Here is a 16,744-nt window from a genome sequence, read left to right on the forward strand (position 1 = left end):
ACTTCTCGCTTCTCATGAGCCTTATTTATAGGTATTCTCTAAATTCTGCTATATATTCTGTTGTTTCTCTGTATTCATTCCCTTTGAGAACTTTTTTTTTTTTAATTTCCCTCCCCTCCCCCGGTTGTCTGTTTTCTGTGTCTTTTTGCTGCATCTTGTTTCTTTGTCAACTTCTGTTGTCAGCGGCAAGGGAAGTGTGGGCGGTGCCATTCCTGGGCAGGCTGAACTTTCTTTCACGCTGGGCGGCTCTCCTTACGGGTGCACTCCTTGTGCGTGGGGCTCCCCTACGCGGGGGACACCTCTGCGTGGCACGGCACTCCTTGTGCGCATCAGCACTGTGCATGGGCCAGCTCCACACGGGTCAAGGAGGCCTCGGGGTTTGAACCGCGGACCTCCCATGTGGTAGACGGACGCCCTAACCACTGGGCCATAGTCCATTTCCCTCCCTTCGAGAACTTAACCACAACCAGTGCTACTTCTATATGACTTATTTCAAATCAATCAATCAGTCTCTTTCCCTCTTCTCTCTCTCTCTCTATCTATATATCTATTTTAAGAGGTACCAGGGATTCAACCCAGGACCTTGTACCTGGGAAGCAGGTGCTCAACCACTTCAGCTACATCCGCTCCCTCTATCATAAACGGATTACTCTAAATTATAATTTCTAGCTATTGATGGTAAGCATCTCTATTTGAATAGCTTATGATAGCACTGGGATTAATTAATGATCAAAACAAAAGCTGGGAGTAGATGTGACTCAAGTAGTTGAGAGCTCACTTCCCACATGGGAGGTCCCAGGTTCCCACTGCTTCCTAAAGAAGACAAAAAAACAACGAGCAGACAACAAGCAAGAACAGGCAAACAACAAACAGACAGCCAGCAAAAACAAATGAGCAGGGAGCAGGTGTAGCTCAAGCAGTTGAGCACCTGCCTCCCACACGGGAAGCCCTGGATTCAGTTTCTGGTGCCACCAAGAGGAGAAAAAACAGCAAATAGACAACAAGCCAAAACAACAAGCATAAACAGTGACAAAAACAATGAGAAAAGGCAAACAATGAGCAAACAGACAAGGGAGCCATCTCATGGCGGAGGAGCTACTCTAGAAATCAGTTTGGGTAGGACTGACATCTTCACGATATTTAGTCTTCCAATCCAGAACAAAGATTGTCTTCCCATTTGATTAGGTCTTCATTGATTTCTTTTAGCATTGTTTTGTAGTTTTCTGCATGTAGGTCCTGTCCTTCTTTGGTTAAATTGATGACTACTTATTTGAGTCTTTTTTGTTGCTATTATAAATGGAATTTTTCCCCTGATTTCCTCCTCAGATTATTCAATACTAGTGTATAAAAACATTACTGATTTTTGTCTGTTGATCTTATATCCTGCAACTTTGCTGAACTCATTTATTAGCTCAAATAGCTTTGCTGTAGACATTTCAGAATTTTCTAAATATAGGATCATGTCGTTCACAAATAGAGAAAGCTTTACTTCCTCTTTTCCTATTTGGATGCCTTTAATATTTTTTTTTTCTTGTCTGATTGCTCTAGTTAGAACTTCTAGTACAGTGTTGAATAACAGTGTGACAGTGGGCATCCTGGTCTTGTTCCTGATCTTAGAGAGGAAACCTTTCCCCATTGAGTAAGATGTTAGCTGTGGATTCTTTATATATACCTTTTATCACATTGAGGAATTTTCCTTCTATTCCTATCTTCCAAATGTTTTTTTTTAATCAAGAAAGGATGTTGGATTTTGTCAAATGCCTTTTCTGCATCAATGGAGATGATGTATTTTTTTTCCTTCTATTTGTTAATATGGGTTAATACATTAATTGATTTTGAATCAGCCTTGCATACCAGGACGAAATCCCACTTGGTATGATGTATATATCTTTTGATATGCTGTTGGGTTCTATTACCTTTGCACGTATTTTATTGAGAATTTTTGCATCTATGTTCATTAGAGAGATTGGTCTGTAATTTTGTTTGCTTGTAGTGTTTTTATCTGGCTTTGGTATTAGGGTGATGTTGGCTTCATAAAATGTATTGGGTAGTTCTCTCTCCTCTTCAATATTTTGAAAGAGTTTAAACAGGATTGGTATTAATTCTTTTTTAAATGTTTCCCAGAATTCATCTGTGGAGGCATCTGGTTCTGGACTTTTCTTTGTTGGGAGATAATTGATAACAAAATAAATCTCTTTACTGATTTATAGATTCAATGCAATACCAATCAAAATTCCAATAGCCTTCTTTACAGAAATAGGAAAGGCAGTTGCAAGGGAAAGTGCACCCAAACAGCCAAAAGAAATCTAAATCTCAAGAGCAACATGGGAGGAATTTCACTGCCTGGTCTTGAAACATATTACAAAGCTACAGTGGTCAAAACAGCATGGTACTGGCATAAAGCTAGATTATCTTGGCATAAAGATAGTCCAGTTTGATCAGTGGACTTGAATTGAGAATCCAGAAATAAACCCTCACCTCTATGGGCAACTCATTTTTGACCAACCTACCAAGTCCATGTTAATGGGACAAAACAGTATCTTCGATAAATGGGGAAATGGGATATCCATAACCAAGCGAATGAAATAGGACCCCTATGTGATTTCCTATATAAGAATCAACTCAAAATGAATCAAAGACCTAATTATAAAAGCCAGGACCATAAAACTACTAGAAACATCTTAAAAACCTTGCAGTAAGTGGTGGTTTCTTGGACCTTATACCCAAAGCACACACAACAAAAGAAAAAATAGATAAATGGGACCGCCTCAAAATTAAGTAGTTTTGCACCTCACAGGACTTTGTCAAAAGAGTGAAAAGGCAGCTGACTCAATGGGAGAAAATATTTGGAAATCACATGTCCAATAAGGGTTTAATATCCATAATGTATAAAGAGATCATACAACTCAACAACAAAAAGATGAATAGCCTGATTTAAAAATAGGCACGACCATGAGGTGCAGCGGTGCTCAGAGATGTATTCACCAAATGCAATGAATGTTTCATGATGATGGAGGAGGTTGTTGTTATCGGAGGAGGAGTGGGGTGAAGGGGGTGGGGGGTATATGGGGACCTCATATTTTTTGAATGTAACATTAAAAAAATAAAGACCAAAAAAAATAGGCAAAAGACTTGAATAGACATTTGTCTGAAGAAGAAATACAAATGGCAAAAAAAAAAATTATATGAAAAAATTTCACTATCACTAATAATTAGGGAAATGCAAATCAAAACTACAATGAGATATCATTACACACCTATCAGAATGGCCACTATTCAAAATACAGAGAACACAAGTGTTGGAGAGGATGTGGAGAGATAGGAACACTTATTCACAGTTGGTGGGAATGTAGAATGGTGCAGCCACTGTGGAGAACTGTTTGGCAGTTCCTAAGGAAGTTTTTTGTCTTTTGTTTACTACCTGGTTGCATCTTCATCTTTTTGGTTCATTGCTTTGCCGTGCAGGGACCTACATCTCTCCGTGATGCCCAGATCTGGGACATCTTTTTTCTTTTTTTTTACCAGGAGGTTCCAGGGATCAAACCTGGGTCCTCCAAATGGTAAATGGGAGCTCAATTGCTTGAGCCCCAGCCACCTTCCCTAAGGAAGTTGAATAGATGGAAGTTAGTTGTCACTTGACCCAGCAGTACCATTTAGGAATTTATCCAGAAGAACTGAAAACTGATGCCGAAAAACATCTGCACACTAGTGTTCATAGCAGTGTTATTTACTATTGCCAAAAGTCGGAAACAACCCAGGTATCCATTAACGGATGTATGGATAAACAAACTGGTATATTCACACAATGTAAAATTCTGCAACTTTAAGAAGAAATGAAGTCGTGAAGCATGACAACATGGATGAACTCGGAGGATATTATATTAAGTGAAGCAGGCCAAACACAAAAGGACAAATACTGTATGACTGTGCTACTGTAACTAAATATATTGTATGATTCAATTTATATAAAATATAAATATATAAATTTTATATAAAATTTATATAAAATCAATTTATAATGATGAAATTTGCTTAGTAAGGTTATGTGAGTCTAGGGAAGGCATGCTAAGGGGTGTGGAGTTTCTCTTTATGGAATAATGAAACGGTTCTAAAAATTTTTGTGATGAACCCACAACATTGAGTTTGTAATAAAAGCGTTGATTATACACTTTAGATAGATTGTATGGAATGTGGATATATCTCAGTAAAACTGCTTAATAAATAAATAAAAGTGCAAGAATAGTCAGAAATAGCAGCTGTGTACAGCAGAGGAAACAGATTGAGAGGTGGAGAATTTTCTTGTTTTTATTTATTATTATTATTGAAATAATGACTATGCTGTAATGATTGATGAATGCACAACTGTGATTATAGCAAATACCATTGCTTGTACAATTTGGATGAATTGTATGCTTTATTAATATGTATCAATAAAACTGATTTGCTAAAAAAAAATATATAATTTTTTTTAAAAGCAACTCTACCTCATTTCTGTAGATTTCAGATTTTCATTGTGGGTAGATGAGTTGGAATTTGAGGTAATCTTTCCCTCTTTTATATACTTGTTCCTGATACTTAATTTACCATGAAGTCCTCTAAATTTCCCCATTTAAAATTTATCTTGGGTTTCCCATTTCCTCTGCATTTCCCCATCATTACTATCCAGACCCTCATTATCTTGTACCTAGAATTTACCACTTCCCACTTCCCCACTACCCTCTGCCTTGCCTTTAAAACGAAAAATTTTAAAGTTCCTAAACTCTCTTGAATAGCCTTTTTTTTGGAGGGGTGGGAGTAGAGAGATTTCGTATACTAAGTTATTATTGCATATTTTCCTTAAAGAGATGGTAATTTTCTAAGAGTAAGGGTTGTATGTTAAACTTTTCTTTGGATCCTCTGTCACCCTGGGCATCATGCTAGATACAATAAGTTAGTAATTCCTTGTTTGTTTATTCAGCAACTCTTCAGAGAAGTTACTATGTTCCAGGTACTAAGGCTCAAATGACCAAGATAGAAAAGGTCTCTTCCCACATGGAGCTTACAGCCAGTCTCCAGTGGTAAAAGAAGGCCCCTCTGATGAAGTGGTATTTACTGTGAGACCTGAATGAAGTTATATAAAGATCCAGGGACCAATGCTTTAGGCAAAGAGAACAGCATGTATCTAGGCCCTGAAGGAGGATAAGTTTAGTATGGTTATAGAATATCAAAAAGGCCGTTGTGACTGGAACATTTTAGAGAGAATGGCACAAGGGTAAGTATTGTTGATTTTATTCTAAGCAGGGGGAAAGCCATTGGACGATTTGAGATATAGGAATGTTGTGCTCCATCTGCAATTGTGTTAAGAATAGATGTAGGGAGATTATAATGATAATATAGCGTTTTCTTGAACTAGCAAGTTAACTAGCAGTAGTAAGATGTGCTTGAATTGAGAATAGCTTGAAGAAGTATAGTTGGTATTAGAGTTGGAAGTATAGTTGGATTGGATGGAAGATGTGAGGTAAAAGAGGTACCAAGGAAAACTCAGTCTCTTCTGCTTCTTTGAAGGACTTTGTTATGAGGATCTGATGAAATAACACATGAAAGCCCATTATAAACCTTAAAATACCTTAGCAGTGTGTAACTTTCTAACATTCTATATATAAGAAGCTCAACTTAAATTATATCTTGTTAATGAAGAAGTTTCTAAACGCTTAGATTATATTGAAATAAGAACTTGAAGCCATATATAATGCAGGAAGTAGTTAATGTAACTTCCCTTGGGTTTATAGTTTAGATCGGATCCTTTCCAATAATATTTTCAATCTTTAATAGTTCTGTCATTATTCATAAGAATTAGGATGAGGCTATTTTTCATTTATTAGGTAGATAACGTACTCTCCCTTTCTCCCATTTTGGCTTTAAGCTGAGCTACTCTCCTAGAGAAAGTTAGCAATAAAGAGTGCCTGTCTTTTGTTTTTAATGTATTTAAGAAAAATGATTCTCTTCTTGGTGAATATTTGAAAACATAAAACTTCTAACCCAAATGTCCTGTAGTTTATTTTCTAATGTGTTATGTTAATCCTAGGGTGTCTCTGATTATAAACAAAAACATAACTTGCCATACTATAATAAATAATGGCTTTAAATAAACTCGACGTGTTGTATGCTTATTTGTGTCATGCCAATTATGTTTCCTGAAAATTATAAATTAAAAATACGATTTTTATGGAATCAAGAAAGAAAATTCAGCAAACTTTTTAGGTTTTGCGATTACTTACTCTAGCATGATTCAGCTGATTGCTATTTCTGTCTTCCTGTTGCAGGTTTCTGAATAGTGATGTCACAAGATTGACCACACTGATCACAGTAAGAACAAAATGATAATTAAACTTTTAAGGATGTTACATTTTCTCTAATAATGGGAATTTAATTTATAGAATTTAAAAATATTTATAATTTTAAATTGTTTTCCATTCAGCAGCCAGTTGAATGTTTATATTTTCAATGAATCATGTCTTACACTTGTAGTTACTTACTTAAATATTTTTTGAAATATTGATTTAAAGCACTTAAAAAACATTCGAAATGAGAATTACTTCTAATTTATAGATGAAATTACGTGCCTAATTATCTAAACATATTGCAATGTGAATCATACTCTGAACATCATCCTTTTTTGGCTTTTGTTTTTACTAACAAGGCATAAAATTTAGTGACTCCACATTAGGAAAAAATTACAAAAATAAAATTACTTGGGACTTATTAAGGAAAGACTATGAGAACATAGCCTAGAAAAGATTTCTTAGGCTTCCTGCTTAAATTTTTAATTGATACTTAAATAATTCATAAAGAATCTTCCAAATATGGAGAGTTGTTTGAAATAGGATAGTTCTCTTAAGTAATTAATACTTTTCCTCTTTAATTTTATTTAAAATATCATTTCTACTCTATGTAAGGAAATGATATATTACCTAAAGAAAAACTTGTTCCAAAGTTTTGATCCATATTATTATAAAATTCTAGTAAAATCTGAATTGCAGTAAGAGTTTATAGTGCTTTTGAAAAATCTTCTTAAATAGAATTAAACATAGAAGAAGTTATTATTGACTCTGAACCTTACTTTATGAATTTGTATCTTCTTCTTTTAATTGTTCAGTAAGTATAGAATCAGTAATTTTTAGAAATGTGAATCCAAACTTATGTTATCTTTTGTTTATGTTCCAGCACTTTATTTAAAAACTGCTTCAGTTGTTAAATTTAACATTTTTCAGAGGCTAGAGAGAACTTTCACTGTATTTTTAAAGGCTTTTATCGTCATGATTTAGTACCCTAATGTTTATGGCATATTCATTCACATTCTTAAGGAAGCATTTTAGCTTTCTCTGATGTGTAGCTCTTTGCTTGTTTTTTCTTAATAGAACTTTATTGCCCTAACTGAATATTTTACAATAGATGAATATATTTCTGTAGAAACCTTCTACTTAGCATCCAGTGCTTTGTGATCAAGAAAGTTAAAATTAGCATTGGAGGAAAAAAATGTTCTTTAGTGTTTTTTTGTTGTTTTGTTTTGGGTTTTTTTTGTTTTCAGTTTAAAAACGCTGACTGTCACAATGTATTTTTAAGGTACTATTAAGAGAATATTTAACTGCAACTATTCTAAATCCAGTAATTTCAGGAAGAGAGGTAATAATCTCTATTCTTAGATGTTAAGTAAGTTAAAGACTTAAGAAGTATTCATTACATTTGAGAAATTCATAAATGGCTGAGATTAGAAACCATTATTTTATAATAGTGTCAGGATTATGAGGCCTTCTTCAGCTTCTTAAGTCAAGGAGAAGAGAAGGTAGATTTAAGGAATGGTTTTGGTTGACAATGGTAGTGAGAGAGTAGTTCAAATTGTTGGGGCTAGAACAAAGTGAGGCCAGGAAAGAGCTGATCTATTGAGAGAAAATGGAGAGGTCAGGGGACTTGTCAGAGGTAGGAAAGCTGGTGTGATGAGATGAGAAAGTAAGAGCTAAAAGGGTAGAACACTGTTGTTAGAGAGGGGAATATTAAAGAGTGTTTCAAGCTGAAGCTGTAGTGGATTTTTATATATTATAGAATATATACTTTATCCCCTCCCTTCAAAATTTTTCAGAAGTCAGGAGAATTTCTGTTTGTCCCCAATGTCACAATACAGAAATGTCAAAATGTTTTAACTGGTCCATCTTCTTCCTATCTGTCATCAATTCCATTGCAGTCTATACATAATTTTCAGATTAATTTTATTGAAGTGTTGCTCTGATTCTTTTACTTTCCAATGTTTAGTGACTTCCCATTGCCTACAGGATCAAACCTAGACTTTCTAACTTTGTGTTCAAGATCCTTTCTCAGTCTGACACCAACATCTTTCCCAACCATACATTCCATTGTTTAAGAACAGGAACCCTACACTCTATTGAATGTGGACTTTGTATTCCACCTTGAATATATTTCTGGTTTCATACTTACATTCATGCCATTCCTTTTACCTCAACTTTATTTTCAAGCTTTTATTTATTCTGTTGAAATCAAACCTGCCCTCTAATGATCTGTGCACATATATTAATCTTTCTGAGGCCTTCCTTAAGCATCCTAATTGAAAGTGATTCTCCCTTTCTAGTGGTTTAGTAATTTTTCATTTTTATTACTCCTATTTTATTGATAAGACATATTCCTTTGTGTTCTGAATATTTTAATATACATTATCTTACCATATTTGTCACATGTTTTCTGGTAATCATAAATACTTCAGGGAAGCAGACTTGGCCCAGTGGATAGGGCGTCCGTTTACCACATGGGAGGTCCGTGGTTCAAACCCCAGGCCTTCTTGACCCATGTGGAGCTGGCCCATGTGCAGTGCCACGCAGGGGTGCCCCCTGCATAGGGAAGCCCCACGTGCAAGAAGTGTGCCCCATAAGGAGAGCTGCCCAGCGCGAAAGAAAGTGCAGCCTGCCCTGGAAGGCACTGCACACACGGAGAGCTGATGCAGCAAATGACACAACAAAAAGAAACACAGATTCCTGTGCTGCTGACAACAGAAGTGGACAAAAAGAAGAACACGCAGCAAATGGACACAGAGAACAGAAAACTGGGGCGGGATGGGGGGGAGGGGAGAGAAATAAATAAATCATTAAAAAAATATAAATAAATACTTCAGAAAGCACTAAATCAATTAATATTTTTGGTTTCCTTATATTAAAATTGAAAGAAGAATCTTAATACATGAATATCCATGACCGAACCATTGAAAGTAGGGTGGCTAGTAAATAAAATAGGTTTTAGAACCAAATAGAATTGGAGTACTAATGTCCACAGTACTACTTTTGTCACATCAATTAGTCAGCCTCTTTGAGCCTCAGTATCAATGATAAAGTGATAAATTACATATATTTCATAGGATTATTATCAGATTTAAATATAATGCTAGTGTTCTTTCTTTGGTCTTACTCATATATCTTTATGGTTTGCTCCTTTACAGATACCTCAGGTGGCACAAAATCAACCATAAAAATTAGGTATAATACCCAAACACCCAAATTTACTTTAGTTATGCCTTTTCACCAACAAATTTTAGTAAATAATTTGCTATTTTCTATATTACATATACCATTGGTAATGTTCATGACATATATAAATTATAGCAAAGAGACTGATTAGATCTATTCATATCTGCACTTTTATCTTTATTTAAGGCCAGAATGAACTTTGGAACAGTTTATTTTTATTTTCATTTTTATTTTTTTAAAAAGATTTATTTATTTATTTAATTTCCCCCCTCCCCTGGTTGTCTGTTCTTGGTGTCTATTTGCTGCATCTTGTTTCTTTGTCCACTTCTGTTGTCCTCAGCACATAGGGAAGTGTGGGCGGTGCCATTCCTGGGCAGGCTGCACTTTCTTTTCACGCTGGGCAGCTTTCCTCACGGGCGCACTCCTTGCGCGGGGCTCCCCTACGCGGGGGACACCCTTGCGTGGCAAGGCACTCCTTGCGCACATCAGCACTGCGCATGGCCAGCTCCACACGGGTCAAGGAGGCCCGGGGTTTGAACCACGGACCTCCCATATGGTAGACGGACACCCTAACCACTGGGCCAAAGTCCATTTCCTGGAACAGTTTAGATTGTACTACAGTCCCCTTTTGTAACAAGAAAAACCAAGGTCCATAGAGTTTACAGGGAGGTAGTATGCAACATGGACTTAGAGTCAAAAAACATTTGTTTAAATTTGTGCTCTGCTATTTGGATAGCTGTTGTAATCTTTAGTATATTACTTAAACTGACAGTTTTTTCCTCTTTAAAATAGGGATAATATTTATATCTCAAGTGTCATTAATATTAAGTGAAATAATGCTTCTAAACTGCTTAATACACTGGCTAACACATACTAAATTCTTATGCCCCCTCATCATAGTCATCATTATCCATAAAGTCATTTGCCACATAGTATGAAATCCTGGTCTGATAGTCACATCATATGAGAACTTGGAGTCAGCCTGGTTTTGCTTTGTCCCAACATTATAATCTTTACTAGTCTGTTTTGTGATAACTTCTTACCTGATTAAAAATCTGTGAATAGCAATTATAGGAAGTATAATAAAATAATCCATTGGTTTTTTCCTTCTTAAATCTACCACCCCAATCTTCTATCATCTCTGATTCTTCATACAATTACATTTATGAAATTCAAGATATTTCCTAATTTCCCTTGTGATTTCATCTTTAACCCATTGGTTGTTTAAGAGAACATTGTTTATGGCAAAGACCAACAAAGATTGATGGTCCAATGATGATCCCTTGATACTGATGGCTCTGATTATGAGCCTGTGTGACTGAAATATGAACTAGTCCTAGAGCTGCGGGGTGTCTAAGACTTAACTCCTGAGAGCCTCCATGTGCTCAAATGTGGCCACTCTCTAAGCCAAACACAGCATGTTGAAGCAGTGCCTTCCCCCCAGCATGGGACATGGCTCCTGGGGATGAGCCTCCCTGGCACTGAGGGATTACTACCAAGCACCAGCTGATGATGTGTCTAGAAAAAGACCTTGAATAAAGAGGTAAACTCAGACTGGCCTACAAGTAATATCAGGTGTTAAAAACCTGCTTTTTGACTTTGGATAGAAGGGAGAAACGGAAAGGACAAGTGAGTTTATATGGCTCTGAGTCTCCAAAAAAGAGTCAGGAGGTCATCAGAGGGGTGATGCTTATGCATGCCTCAGCAGGGTACCAGAGACAGCCAAGATAGATGGAAACCTAGGTGCTGGTTCTCTTGAGGGCTGCAGAGACCCACAGTTTCTATGGTCATGGCAGATGGCTCTGGAGTTCAGGGCCATGTCAGATGGCCCTACTTTGGAGTTTGTGTTCCTGAGTGTGATGGAGTTGGACTCAGATATGACCTTTCTACACATGCCTCTTCTGTTACTTTTACCGCTCCTGTGGTTGGCGTTTGGATTGGTGTATACTCAGGAGATCTGAATCTCTGAACTGTCCATGTGACAGCCAGGCCTTGGGCCTCAGCAGACCTGTGGCTCCTACCCTCTGGTTTCTTGGACTTCCCTGGCCAGCTGACAGGGAGGTGAAGAGGGTCAACCACCACACCAGGGAGCCAAGAGTGCCTACAGCTGCAAGCAGGAGAATTGCATCAATCATCCATGTAGCATCTAAGCCCCCTCTTGATGTAGAGGGGGACTGGACATAACCATCCCAGGGTCCACAGGATGGAGGACTAGAGTATGGATTAGAGTGGACTTACTGGTGTTCTGCTGGAGAACTATTGTGATTAGCAAGGGAAGAAATTGTAGTATTGATGTGGAGAGGGTGGCCACGGTGACTGCTGATTGTACGGAGACAGAAGAAGAGATATGGTGTGGGGGCATTTTCAGGATATGGAGTTGTCCTAGGTGGTGCTGCAGGGACGGATGCTGGATGTTGTGTGTTCTCTCGTGGCCCACTGGGTGGACTGGGGGAGAGTGTGTACTACAATGTGGACCACTGTCCATGTGGTGCAGCAGTGCTCCAGAATGTATTCGCCAGGTGCAGTGGATGTGCCACAATGATGGAAGAGGTTGTTGATGTGGGAGGGGTGGGGGGTGGTGGTGGAGGGTATATGTGGACCTCATATTTTTTAATGTGACATTTAAAAGAAAATAAGAAAAAAAAAGAGAACATTGTTTAATTTTCACATATTTGTGAATATTCATATTCTACCTCTCCCTCTGTAATTGACTTCTAGCTTTATTCTTTTATGGTTGGGAGAAGATACATTGTATGATTTCAATATTTTTTAATTTATTAAGATTTGTTTTGTGACCTAACATATGCTCTGTCCTGGAGAATGACCTATGTGCACTTGAAAAAGAATGTGTATTTTGTTGTTGGGTGAAGTATTCTGTATATATGTCTGTTATGTCTAGTTGGTTTAGAATATCATTCAGGTCTTGTATTTCTTTATTGATCTTCTGTCTAGATGTTCTATCCATTACTGAAAAGGGTGTATTAAAGTCTCCTACTATTAATGTAGAACTGTCAATGTTTCCCTTCAAATCTGTTAGTAATTTGCTTTATGTATTTTGGGGCTCTGCTGTTCTGTGAATATATATTTATAATTATTATGTCTTCTTGTTGAATTGATGCCTTTATCAATATATAATGACCATCTTTGTCCTTTGTAACTGCTTTTGACTTAAAGTCTATTTTATCTGATGTTAGTATAGCTACTCCAGCTCTTTTGGTTATTACTTTTATGGTATATACTTTTCCCATCCTTTACTTTCAACCCACTTAGGTATTTGAATTTAAAGTGAGTCTCTTGAAGACAGCATATATTGGGTCATGCTTTTTTTATGTATTGTTAATCTCTGCCTTTTAACTAGAGGGTTTGCATTTAAAGTCACTACTGACAATGCAGGACTTTTTTTTTATTTTAAAAACTATTTGTTGAAGTATAGCAGTCATACATGAACATACATAAACAATAAGTATATAGTAAAAGTACGAACATACAAAAAAAGTTATGAACTTACAAGTTCTCATACAGGACTCCCATATATCACCCCACCACAGTACCTTGTATTGTGAAATATTTGTAACAATTTATTAAAGAGCATTGTCAAAGTATTACTACTAACTATAGTCTGTATTTTACATTTGGTGTATTATTCCCCCAACTTACCCTATTTTTTGTCGTTATTCATAAACCATACAATTTATCTATAGTATACAATCAATGGCATTTGTTGTAATCACTGAGTTTACACATTCATCCCTATAATCAACATTAGAGCATTTTCTTTACTCAAAAAAACAAAAACAAACAGAAACTACTCTCATACCCATATGTTAACATTACTGATGTGCTTTCACCATTTCTATTCATTTCCAAACATTTCCAAACTTTTAACCAATTCTGTACAGATTATATCTCAGGTTTCCATTCTCTAACCACATTCTATTCTGTGGAAACTTATACTCAAGCTGTTTATGAGTTTGTTCATTATATTTAGTTCATAATAGCAAAGTCATACAGTGTTTGTCCTTTTGTGTCTGGCTTACTTCACTGAATATAATGTTCTCCAGGTTCATCCATGTTGTCATATGCTTCATGACTTCATTTCTTCTTAGTGCTGCATAATATTCCATGTCTTTGTGGGTCTGCTCATTGTCAGAACCAGACCCATAGCTATCCAAAGTAGCTAATCAAAACCATGATCAGCAGTCAGCTCATGCCTGTTCCACTTCTTGAGGAAGTGGATTTTCATTTCCCTTTCTGGATCAAACCCCATTGCTGTCTCCTGTGATGGGGGGCTGGGTGACCATAACCACCAAGCAGAGAGAGCATTTTACTGGTATTTGCTGTAATTTGCCAGTCTCTTCCTCTCATTCTTCCCTGGATGCTGTACATTGTTCTGCTGTACTCTGGGGTTTCAAAATAGTTGGTTCAAATAGTTTCTGCCCGTTTAATAGTTGTTCTTGTGTAGGGACTGACTTGTGATTCCTACTCTGCCATCTTCCCACAATCCCCTTCCTCTTGGGAATTTTATTGTGAATAGTACTTGAATTTTGTGATTAACCTCTTTTAATAGAAATGTTTAAACTAAAATTTGATATTCAGAGGGAATTACTATGTAATTTTATAGTGTACATGCTTACAGATATATTGTCTTAGACAAGAAATATAAAATGCCAGTGTTTGACATAGCATAGTTACAAAATAACCAGGTATGGAAATGATTGGTGGTTGTCCTCCAGTATTTATCCTCCCCTCTTCCATTTTTTTTTTTTTTGTCTGCACATCACTACCTAGAATAAAACATCATTTCCCTAGCTTCCTTTTCAGCTAAATGTGGTCATGTGACTAAGTTTTAACTGGAGATACATATGAATAGTGTTGTGTGCAATTTATAGAAAGTATCCTTAAAGGAAGGGCATCCACTGTCTCTTTTTTTCTACCATCCTCTTTGCTGACTGAAATTTAGGCATAGTAATTGGACTATGTGTAGAAACTGCATACTGAGAATGGGCAGAGAATTGAATAGAGAGTCCGGAATAACTTTACCAAGTCACCCTTCCCATTCTGGCCTGTCTATATCTGGACTTCTTTTATGTGACAGAGATGAAGTTCTATCTTGTACAAGACAGAAGTTTGGGGGTTTCTGCCAAACTAACCCTGATGCACTAGAATAATTTGATGAAGAACATTTATGTTGTTAAAAGATCTTTAATTAATTTGTACATTTCATTTATTTTACTTGAACTTTGTTGACATTTTTAATGGTTTGAGATTTTAGAGAATAAGAAGAAAGGGAGCGATTCACTTTATTTAGGATAGCAAGTGAGGGAGGAAGGGGAGGAGGAAAATGTCCAGTGTAGATTTTTGAAGTATGAATTAGGAGATAATCCAGAAAGAGAAACTGGTACATAGATTTGTAAGAAAACATGGTCGGAATATGCAAATATCCTAGTTCAATATTACTATAATGTAAAATATAAGAAGTAAATAATCCTTAAGTTCAGATCTTGTAGGAATTTATAAACCAAGATGTTCGATGAGTGCTAGGTACCTAGTGATTTGCTCTTTTAATATTAATCATTTTAACATTATTAATAGTTTTTCCATTTAAATATTTTTGTTTGTAACTGCTTTTTGATACAGTGTTAAAGAAGATAGGAGAATGCTAATCTTTTTTTATTCACTGCTTTTTAATGTGCTAGATGCTTTCTCTGTTAGCTTTATAACAGTTTTAGAAGACTTATTATTACATTTTACAGATGACTAAATTGATACTCAGAAAGGTCAAGTGTCTTTCCCAGGGTGTCACAATGGTAGTTTAAGTCATTATTTGAAAAGTAAGAAAATCGACTATTTCTACAAGTCTATTGTGTATATTCTGACCTCTAGTTTTCTACTTTTCTTATATCAAAAGTAGAGTTGTAGTCAGTTAAAAAATATCTTTGGTAAAATATAGTAACAATGGTCAACCCAGAAGTAAAAGTCTATAGGAATTTCCATATCTTATGCTAACTAATAAGTCTGAAAATACTAAGCTTTTAAATAAAAAAATCTAATATAATAAAGTTATAAACTGTTTTAAACATTTTATTTTCTAAAATCTGAATATTTTGAACAACATCTTCAAAATTAATATGTGGCAGCCATTTAAATTACTTCATAAAGATATATTTTCTTCTGCTGTTCCTAAATGTATATTTGAATAAAATAAATCCTCTATCCATCCCTACTGTACCTTTCCAAAAAGTTGGATTGTTTTAACATTAATGGGATAAGTGAATTCATGGTATTCTCTGTCTCAGAGACTGTAGCTATAAATGACACTGTTGCACAGAATCAACTAAATTTCTCTTAACAAGTGAAAGTATCCAGTGTTATATAAATATTTGTATCTTAGTTTGTCAGGGCTGCTATCACAAATACCAAAAAATTAGGCTGGCTTAAACAACAGAACTCTTTGGCATGTAGTTTTGAGGTTGGAAGTCCAAAATCAAGATATCAGCAAGGATTGCTTTCTCCCCAAATGCAGTATTCTGGTGCTGACTGCTGGCTTGTATTTCTGTCGCTACAGTCACATGGACGTGTTCTTTCCTTTCTCACGTCTGTAACTTATTTTTAGGTCCTCTTTATAGACCTCCAGTAGTCCAAATTAAGACCCACCCTGGTTTGCAACACCATAACTAAAAAATAACATCTTCAAATGGCCTATTGACAATGGGTTCAAACCCACAGGGATGCTGATTAACATTAAGAACATGTACTTTGGGGGTTAATTCAACCTACCACAAATGGTTCAAAGTTTAGCTCTTAATTACCTGAAAATTCAAAATGAGCTATTTCATAAATCTGTCAAATAAAGAAAAAAGAACAGTAAAAAAGTAATTTAATAAGTCTAGAAATAATTATATAAGCATGAGAGGGTATAAACCAAAAAAGCAGTTTTCTAGTTTGGTTTGGTGTTTTCTTATTATAATTATCACAGAGCCAAGTTTCTAGACTAGATAAATATTTTCTGAATTAAAGTGACTCGAAATTTAATTTGGTTAGCAAATCATTCTTCTCTGCCCATACTTGTAGAACACCAATGCACAATTTGGCTGGGATCTACATCTACACAAATGCTAGTTAAAGAGTAGATAGATAAATATAAGAGTAGTCTGCAGAAATTGTTTAGTGATGAGTATTATAGGCTGAATTATGAGATTATGAGATTATTATCATTTCATTCTTACTCTGTAAATACA

The 16,744-nt window shown here is 35.8% G+C and overlaps 1 protein-coding gene across 14 annotated transcripts in view; it reads left to right on the top strand.

Moving 5' to 3' along the window:
• The window catches only part of BAZ2B (bromodomain adjacent to zinc finger domain 2B), a 472,255-nt gene that overhangs the window by 197,161 nt on the left and 258,350 nt on the right, over positions 1–16,744 (top strand). For all 14 annotated transcript variants that reach the window (XM_058300804.1, XM_058300822.1, XM_058300811.1 and 11 more), the window contains exon 4: positions 6,303–6,345. The gene's annotated coding sequence lies outside the window, so the exon portion shown is untranslated. The remainder of the gene's footprint in view (positions 1–6,302; positions 6,346–16,744) is intronic.

Source organism: Dasypus novemcinctus, chromosome 7 (genome assembly GCF_030445035.2).
Source record: "Dasypus novemcinctus isolate mDasNov1 chromosome 7, mDasNov1.1.hap2, whole genome shotgun sequence".
NCBI classification, from domain to species: Eukaryota; Metazoa; Chordata; class Mammalia; order Cingulata; family Dasypodidae; genus Dasypus; species Dasypus novemcinctus.